The following is an 8,277-nucleotide window of genomic DNA, read 5'->3' on the forward strand; positions in this document are numbered from 1 at the left end:
TAGGTGGCTAAGAGATAGTTGGTATGACAAGTTTTGTGACTGAAATCTGTTTTTAGTTTAGAAATTTAAAGAAAAGTAATTAATTATCTAAAGTAGAATTAAAAAGTATTTTCAAAGGTTTGATAAAAAATAGTTTTATTAAGTAAAGTTAATTATTTGCATCTTATTCATTACTTTTACAGCATTCTCATTCCCTACTGAGAACGCATGGTTTGTTCTCACCCCAAAATCTTTCACCCTTTCAGTGACACAGGTTCAAAGACTCAGTATGAAGCTGCGGACGATTAATAGATTTACTTATGATTCCTGTCGCTTTCTTAGAATTTCCTCGTCTTTGTTAGTTAAGATTTTATTTTATCTAAAGGGATAAGAGTGGTATCTGAGTTTCATTTGAATTCTTTTGTATGATATTTATTATTCTTACTAACTATGTGACTAGTATTGCTTGGAGATCTTTGATATATGATTTTAATTAATAGAAACAAAACTTTTCGGCTTTTTCTTAAAAATTGAAACGCGAAATCGAACTTAAGGCTCAGTATTAAATAGTAAATACGGGAAACAGGTCAGTAACGCCTCACTTTTGGTACGATCATGACGTGCTGAAAGTTAGGGTGTTACATTATGGTATTAGAGCAGTTTGTCCCTGTTAGAGCCTTGGGAATAGACTAACTATACTTTACTGTATACTCTGAGTATCTGTCATGCGATAGGACTTGTCCTAATGACGAGTTTAAGTTTTAGATGCATGACTGTCTATTGATTAATGCTGTTAGTCGACCGTTGCATTTCTCATGGTATTAAGTCTGGCCAACTTAATACTAATGACTTATGTATATGGGAATACTAATGGGTTATCATGGACGAAATAGAAGTAATAAGTAATGCGAATTACGAAATTTGAGAATGCTAGAAGTTAAGTTTTAGGGGTTAGCTTCGTTTTAACGTATAATCCTTACTCGTGCTAATGAGGTTTGAAGTTATCTCTTCCTTGATTGCTTGCAGTGGAACCTTTGTTTCGAATCTTCATCTTGGGATGTGTTTTGAATATCTTCTAACCATACCTTGTTATTCATATATATCCTTACTTGAGTATGCTCCTAGTTATTGTTCGATCCTTTCACAATATTCATCCTTATTGCTGTTTACCTATTATTATTATGTGCATCCTTGTTTAGAGTCTAATATTAAGAATTTTTCCAAATCTCCGCAGTACACTACACATTCTGTGTCATATTCATAAGATATGGTTTTTTTTCCATTTGCAAAACTGAACGTGTTACACTTTTCTATTCCATTCCTTCGATATTTTAAAAATGGAGTTGATATGAATCTTTTTCATCTTATGTCAATTTTTAAGGACGAAAATTTTTATAAATGGAATAGAATGTAATATTCTAAATTTTTGAAAATTAAATAATTAGTTATTTATAAGTTATTATATTATATTGAGATTTTGTTATTAAAAAATCTATTTTTAACAAAAAAAAATCAAATAGAATTTTAAGATTTTTGAAGTATAATTTAATTATGATTTATTTTATTAGTTTAAATTATTTATTAAAAATTATTTTAATAAGTAAAATTTAAATTAATTATTATTATTATTATTATTATTATTATTATTATAAGAAAGTTTCCAACGAAAACATTTGAGAACAAAAAGAAAAGAAACATGACTTAATGCATGTGTATATATGTATGACGATGACACATGTTCTCTTTCATTTTATTAAACCATGACACCTAATCTTATTACTAAGCAAATCCCCTTCTCTAATTATAAACCACCATCAGCCACCTCTTTTTTATTAGTCTTAATTTCATTCCATTGTGCCGAAGCATTAAAGAAAGAAAATGTGAAACAAATTGAACCTATGGCACGTTAACTAGAATTATTATTCAATGAATGATTTCCTTGGTTTCTTTATCACCGAACTCAAAAGAAAGAAAATCAGGAGAGACCGAATGCTTGCATGAAGAAAACGTGACCCATATCAAAAGTTTCCGCTTTGATTTCTTGAGATTTGTAATTTCAATTAAAAATTTAATCCGGTAAAAATGTTTGTATCCTTCTCTTTTATATATTGGCGTTATTTTTGTTTGATAAAAGTTGACGGTGACGTAGCTCCTCTTTCTCTTGAATTCGGCCAATTGGAGTTCTAGGAGACACGACTTCTGACATTTTCTTTTTTAGTAGCTCGGTCAGAAAATTTTTCCAAAATTTTTGTTGATTCTGATTTCGTACGAAAGTAGGGGATTTCATGTTGAAATCAACTGTTTTAATCTATGAATGCCATGGAAGTCTAGTGGGTATTTGCAAATAATTTATGATTGTTTGGAATGAGTGAGTGATAATTTTGAATTACATTTGTGACTGAATGTGATGAATATGTATTTAATTTCTTGATTGTTTAGGAATGTTGAGAATTATGATTGTTGAATGGGAAAGTCGGTTTGATTTGTTGGTATTGAACTGAGATTTGAAAATGATTTTTTATTTTGGAAATGTTTGAAAAGAGGTTGAGAATAGTTCGATTGAGACCCGAAAAGGGTGGCAAAGTCCGAGTTTTAGGGGAGATGCTGTCGAAATTTTATTATGAAACTTAAGACTTTGTTCGAAATATTTAGAAAAATGTTGGACTTGAGAAATTGTATTATTTGACTTTTGATTTATTAAGAAAGACTTTATATTTTGAGTTTGATTGTCGTCCTCCCTAAAGTCTCGAGACCCTACCATGAGATTTATTTAATAAATGATTCTTTTAAAGTGGTTTAAATCTGAAATGGTTTTGAAGTTGGGTTGAAAAATTCATGGTTAAGAAAGAACTGGTTTTTGTATGAAAGAAGAACTTGTTGTAAGTAAAGTGGTTTCGGAGGTTTGGAAAGGTTATAAAAAGATGTGTTGGTTTAAATAAAAATAACTTGAATCCGGTTTATTAAGTAAAAGGACTTCTGCCATAGAAGAGCAGAGAGCAGTGACTAAAAAGATATTGAGTGTTGTTGGGTCTTAGTGCCAAGTGTCTAGTGAGGACGGCAATACGTAACGCTCACTTGACACAATAGATACGGCTCAGTGAAGACGGCGATACGTAACGCTCACTGGAGGCTGTGGGCTTTATGTGTGAATGATTGTGCGGGGATGTCCGTATGTATGGAATGGCTTCCAGGAGAAAGTGGCAAATTCTTCAGCTGGAGAATCAACGCCTGCAAGTACTTGCAGAGGTCATGTTCGGCATACTTCAGCTGGAGAATCAGCGCCTGCAAGAAGTAGAAACTTGAAGAGGTTATGCCCTGGAATGCCTTATCTGACTTGCGAGTCGGATTGCGTCGGGTGCGGGTCGAAACCGACAAATCAGCTCATTACCTGCGATAGGACTAGACATGCATCATTCTTGTTTGCTCATTTAGATTTGGTTGTGTTTGCTTATCTTGTTTCTTTGTGATTATGCTGTTTGTCTTATTGTGACTTGTTGTGTGTTGAATTGAATCCCTTGCTTGTTCTATTGGTTTGTGGATGTATTGAGGTGATTAATAACTGTTGTTGTGACTAAGAATTAATTAGGTGGCTAAGAGATAGTTGATATAACAAGTTTTGTGACTGAAATCTGTTTTGAGTTTAGAAAAGTAATTAATTATCTAACGTAGAATTAAAAAGTATTTTCAAAGGTTTGATAAAAAATAGTTTTATTAAGTAAAGTTAATTATTTGCATCTTAATCATTACTTTTACGTCATTCCCATTCCCTACTGAGAGCGCTTGGTTTGTTCTCACCCCAAAATCTTCCACCCTTTCAGTGACACGGGTTCGAAGACTCAGTATGAAGCTGCGGGCGATTAATAGATTTACTTATGATTTCTCTCGCTTTCTCATAATTCCCTCGTCTTTGTTAGTTAAGATTTTATTTTATATAAAGGGATAGGAGTGGTGTCTGAGTTTCATTTGAATTCTTTTGTATGATATTTATTATTCTTACTAACTATGTGACTAGTATTGCTTGGAGATCTTTGATATATGATTTTAATTAATAGAAACAAAACTTTTTGGCTTTTTCTTAAAAATTGAAACGCGAAATTGTACTAAAGGCTCAGTATTAAATAGTCAATACAGGAAACAGGTTAGTAACACCTCACTTTTGGTACGATCATGACGTGCTGAAAGTTAGGGTGTTACATAGGACAGGCATGTATCGTATGCATTTATATGTTTTGCTTGGGTGTGCATTATTTTAGTTTGCTTAACTGCTTAGCTTTGAATATCTGCTACTTGTTCTATTTGTTGTAACTGTTATCTATATTTGTAGCTTTCTTATTTGTTTTGTATGTGTTTGTAACTGAGAGATCTCTCAGGCTGACGGAGGTGACGCTGAGGGTAGTTTCACTGGCGATTCGGAGGGTTTGAGTAGATAAAAAGTAAAATGTTATGTTAAAGATAAATTAGAATGTGAATACCTTAGATGGTTTCACCAAAATTACTGGTTTAGTTAGATCTTAAGTTTAAATATGAGTGTCGAAGTTCTAGGATTGCCGCTGGCTTTTCCGAGACCTTATACATTATGTACATTGGCACCTTTACCATACTAAGAACCCCTGGTTCTCATTCCATACATATATTGTTGTTTTTCAGATACAGGACGAGAGACACCTCGCTGAGCATTTAGAGTTTCCTCTGCAAGCAAAGTTGGATATTTTGGAATTACTGTATTTTGTTTTATGCCTTGTTTATATGTATATAATCCCTACTAGAGGTGACTTGGAGGAACAGGTTATTAGTTTTCTGTTTTGGGATATTTTTGTATTATATATATATATATATATATATATATATATATATACTCCGGCCGGCCTTGGTTTTGCAAGTTGAGTCTGGAGCTTAATATTCTGTATATTTTAGCATTCTACTCCTTATGTTTATACTCTTAATCTTTTTGTGGTTTTGCTTAAACTTTCCTTCAAGGCTCCTAGTTACGAATTCCTTCAACTATATCTACGTATATATTTTTATTTTAGAGGTTGTAATATCTCACCACCTCTATTTTACGACTTAAATATAAAGCTCTGCATGGTAGGGTGTTACATTATACAAACTTCCATAATATTTAGTCAAGGATATGTCTAACATATATAAGAGTTTGCTTATACAAACAGCATGATGCAAGTATTATTTCATGATGAATTCTACCATACTCTTTATAAAGTAACATGTAACTTACTCTATGTGATGTGTCACTTCTTAATTGGTTATTAGATTAACCATGGTTAGACTATTTTATAATTAAAAGTTGCTAAAATGGACAATTATACAATTTTTTAAAGTATTAAAATTTGAAACATGGCTTTTTTCTCAAATCATTTCCAAAAGATGTATCTTAACCCCCTCTGTAATGGCTTTCAGCCTTTCGCTCCTCCCCCATTCCTTCATCCTCGTCGCGCCTCCTAAATAGTACTGCCTCGTTGATTGTAATCAAATTATAAGTCAACTAAATAACTAAAAAAAACTGATAGGGAGTTTCAAGAACACGGAGAAGAAAGAAAACCAACCTGTCCAAGCATGGCGGAGCAGACTCTGGCCAGGGGTGACAGCAGCGATGGACGAGGACGCAATGACGAGAGACGCACCGGAGCAAGGAGACACGACGACGCAGAGCAGGAGAGCCACAGACGCAACGGCGCAGTGTTGGAGACGCACCGAAACTGGCAAGACGAATCAGAGGGGCTGGTGATCGTGACTTCTGGACTCTAGAGTTTGGCTATTCGAGACTTTAGGAGAGGTTGACTGGTGAGAAAGAGTTGTTGAGTGACATTGAGAGAGAACGAGAAAGAAGAATTTAGGATTAAAGACACAATTAATGTATTTGGAAAATTAAAAAAATTAGTTTCTAATCTTTTAATAAATTATACATTTATCCCTTTTAAAAAATTAATTACAATATAATCTAACTATAGTTAAAATAGTAATTCAAATTAAAAGTAAATATTCAATTAAAATATGACACATTATAAAAGATAATTTACATATTATTTTAAAAAGGATCGAGTAGAATTCACCTTATTTCATTGCCACTTCAACTTTGTATAGAAATTCACACCATCATACTATTTATAATATATATGAGAAAATAATTGTAATGAGTTACGAGAGATTTGCAGAAAATGTACAATATATAGGAATAGAAAGAAATTAGGATTTAAATTCAATTTTAAAGTATTTATTATTACTATTATCTAAGGTATATTTTAAAAAATGACAAATTTATTGCCAACAAAACAAATATTTATCTAACGAAGAGTGTTAGGTAGCCAAAAAATAATTACAATATAGAAATATTACATAAAAATTTTCATTCTCTTAATAAGCAAGTGATATATACCTCCTTATCACTTATTCTCCTTATCACCTATCATTTTGCTGAATGTTTGAAGTCATTAATGTTCTTCCCAAAATCAATTTCAGTTTCTCCCAAATCAAATCCCTAACATCTCTCAATCACATTATTATCCATTAAAATGCAATAATTCTCTACAAAAATTATAGAAGTTAAATTAAAAATTTTTTATAACTTCTACTATATAATTTATATTTTACATATAGACTATAAAATATAAAATATAAACAAAAATTAAAAATAAATTTTTAAAAATAATTATGAACTCTTCGTATTAAAATCAATAAATAAGCATACATACAAATATTAAATAAAAATATTAAAATAATTAAAATCATGACCTATTAGTACACATATGAGATAATTTGAAGAATACAATAAGACGTATAGTTTAAAATTTGATAATATTGATTATAAAAATTTATTAATTATAGACATCATATGTATAAAATTATGAAAATTATGAGTACAAAATTATGGATGTTATTAATATGAAATTATGGATGTTATGTGTATGAATTTATGGATGTTATGAGTAAATTTATCAATTGAATAAATTAATTTAAGAATTTGACGTTTTTAAATTCAATTATGATAAAATTTAAAAACATCTGTGTTAATTTTATAGTTACTTAAGCAATAACTAAAAAATGATATGTATATGGATGTAATATCTAATAAATATAAATTTAATTTTTAGATGTTAGTTGTATGTAATTATGGATGTTATGTATATAAACGTATGAATGTTATGTGTATGAACTAAATTAGTACAATATAATTATAAATGCACATAAAAACACACACACACAAAATTAATCAGTTTATTACCGTACCTCATCAAAACTAGTGGAGTTTTTCATATTTTCGAAAATTGATTGACTAACAACAACCTCGTCGAGTGAGTCCATCTGTTGTATTTTCAAAATTTTTAGCACTTTCTACCATAGGTACTGTATTAAGATAGAATTCAAATGACATACTATTTATAATGACAAAGATGATTTCTTGTAAAATTTCTTAACCTATTCTAATTGTGCTTGCAATGGTATTAGAGTTGTGAATTTTGAATGAAAATAATTGAATTAACGGAAACAAAATCATATTAGGGTAGCTTTCAGATTTTGTATTTCTCCATTGAATGATGATAAATAACTTAACAAAAACAGAAAATTAATAATAATAATAATAATAATAATAATAATAATAATAATAATAATAATAATAATAATAATAATAATAATAAAACAAAAAAGCGTTTATGATAATAATCAATTACAATTATTGAATTTATGTGATATTATCGTATCTCCATTAGGCGAAGGAGCAGAGCAAGAATCAATTACCGTTATTAATTATTATTATTAATCTTTATTATATTTTTAAATATAAAAATTAAATTATAAAAGGGAATATTAAGTATTGATTACAAGAATGCCTAATAGTAAGGAATATGATATTATAATTAATATCATTAATAAATGGAGTTGATAAGAATATGATAAGTGGAATGATAAAAGAGTGGGCTAAAAAATAAAACTGTCATTAAATGATGTAAATGAAGTATATTATAAAAAGTTTTGGCTAATTATGGCTGAAAATTTTTAGTTACCAAACTTTTTCCTTATCTAATTAAGAATCAATAAATCAAGAGATATTTAATTTATTTATTTTTTTAAAGGATTAATCTTAGCATACAAGTGATTAACACTTACAAGTGTTACAAGTCCTGAAGCTTACTAACACCTAAACGCGCTCCAATTGTTACGTACAAGTCACGCGCTATATAACAGAACATTATATCAATCAAAACCAATTAACGCGCAAATAATATAATTTCCAATTTTCAAAAGATTTCGTTACCTACTTCGAATCTCTTGCCAAGTTTCTTC

Source organism: Arachis hypogaea, chromosome 13 (genome assembly GCF_003086295.3).
Source record: "Arachis hypogaea cultivar Tifrunner chromosome 13, arahy.Tifrunner.gnm2.J5K5, whole genome shotgun sequence".
Classification (NCBI taxonomy): domain Eukaryota; kingdom Viridiplantae; phylum Streptophyta; class Magnoliopsida; order Fabales; family Fabaceae; genus Arachis; species Arachis hypogaea.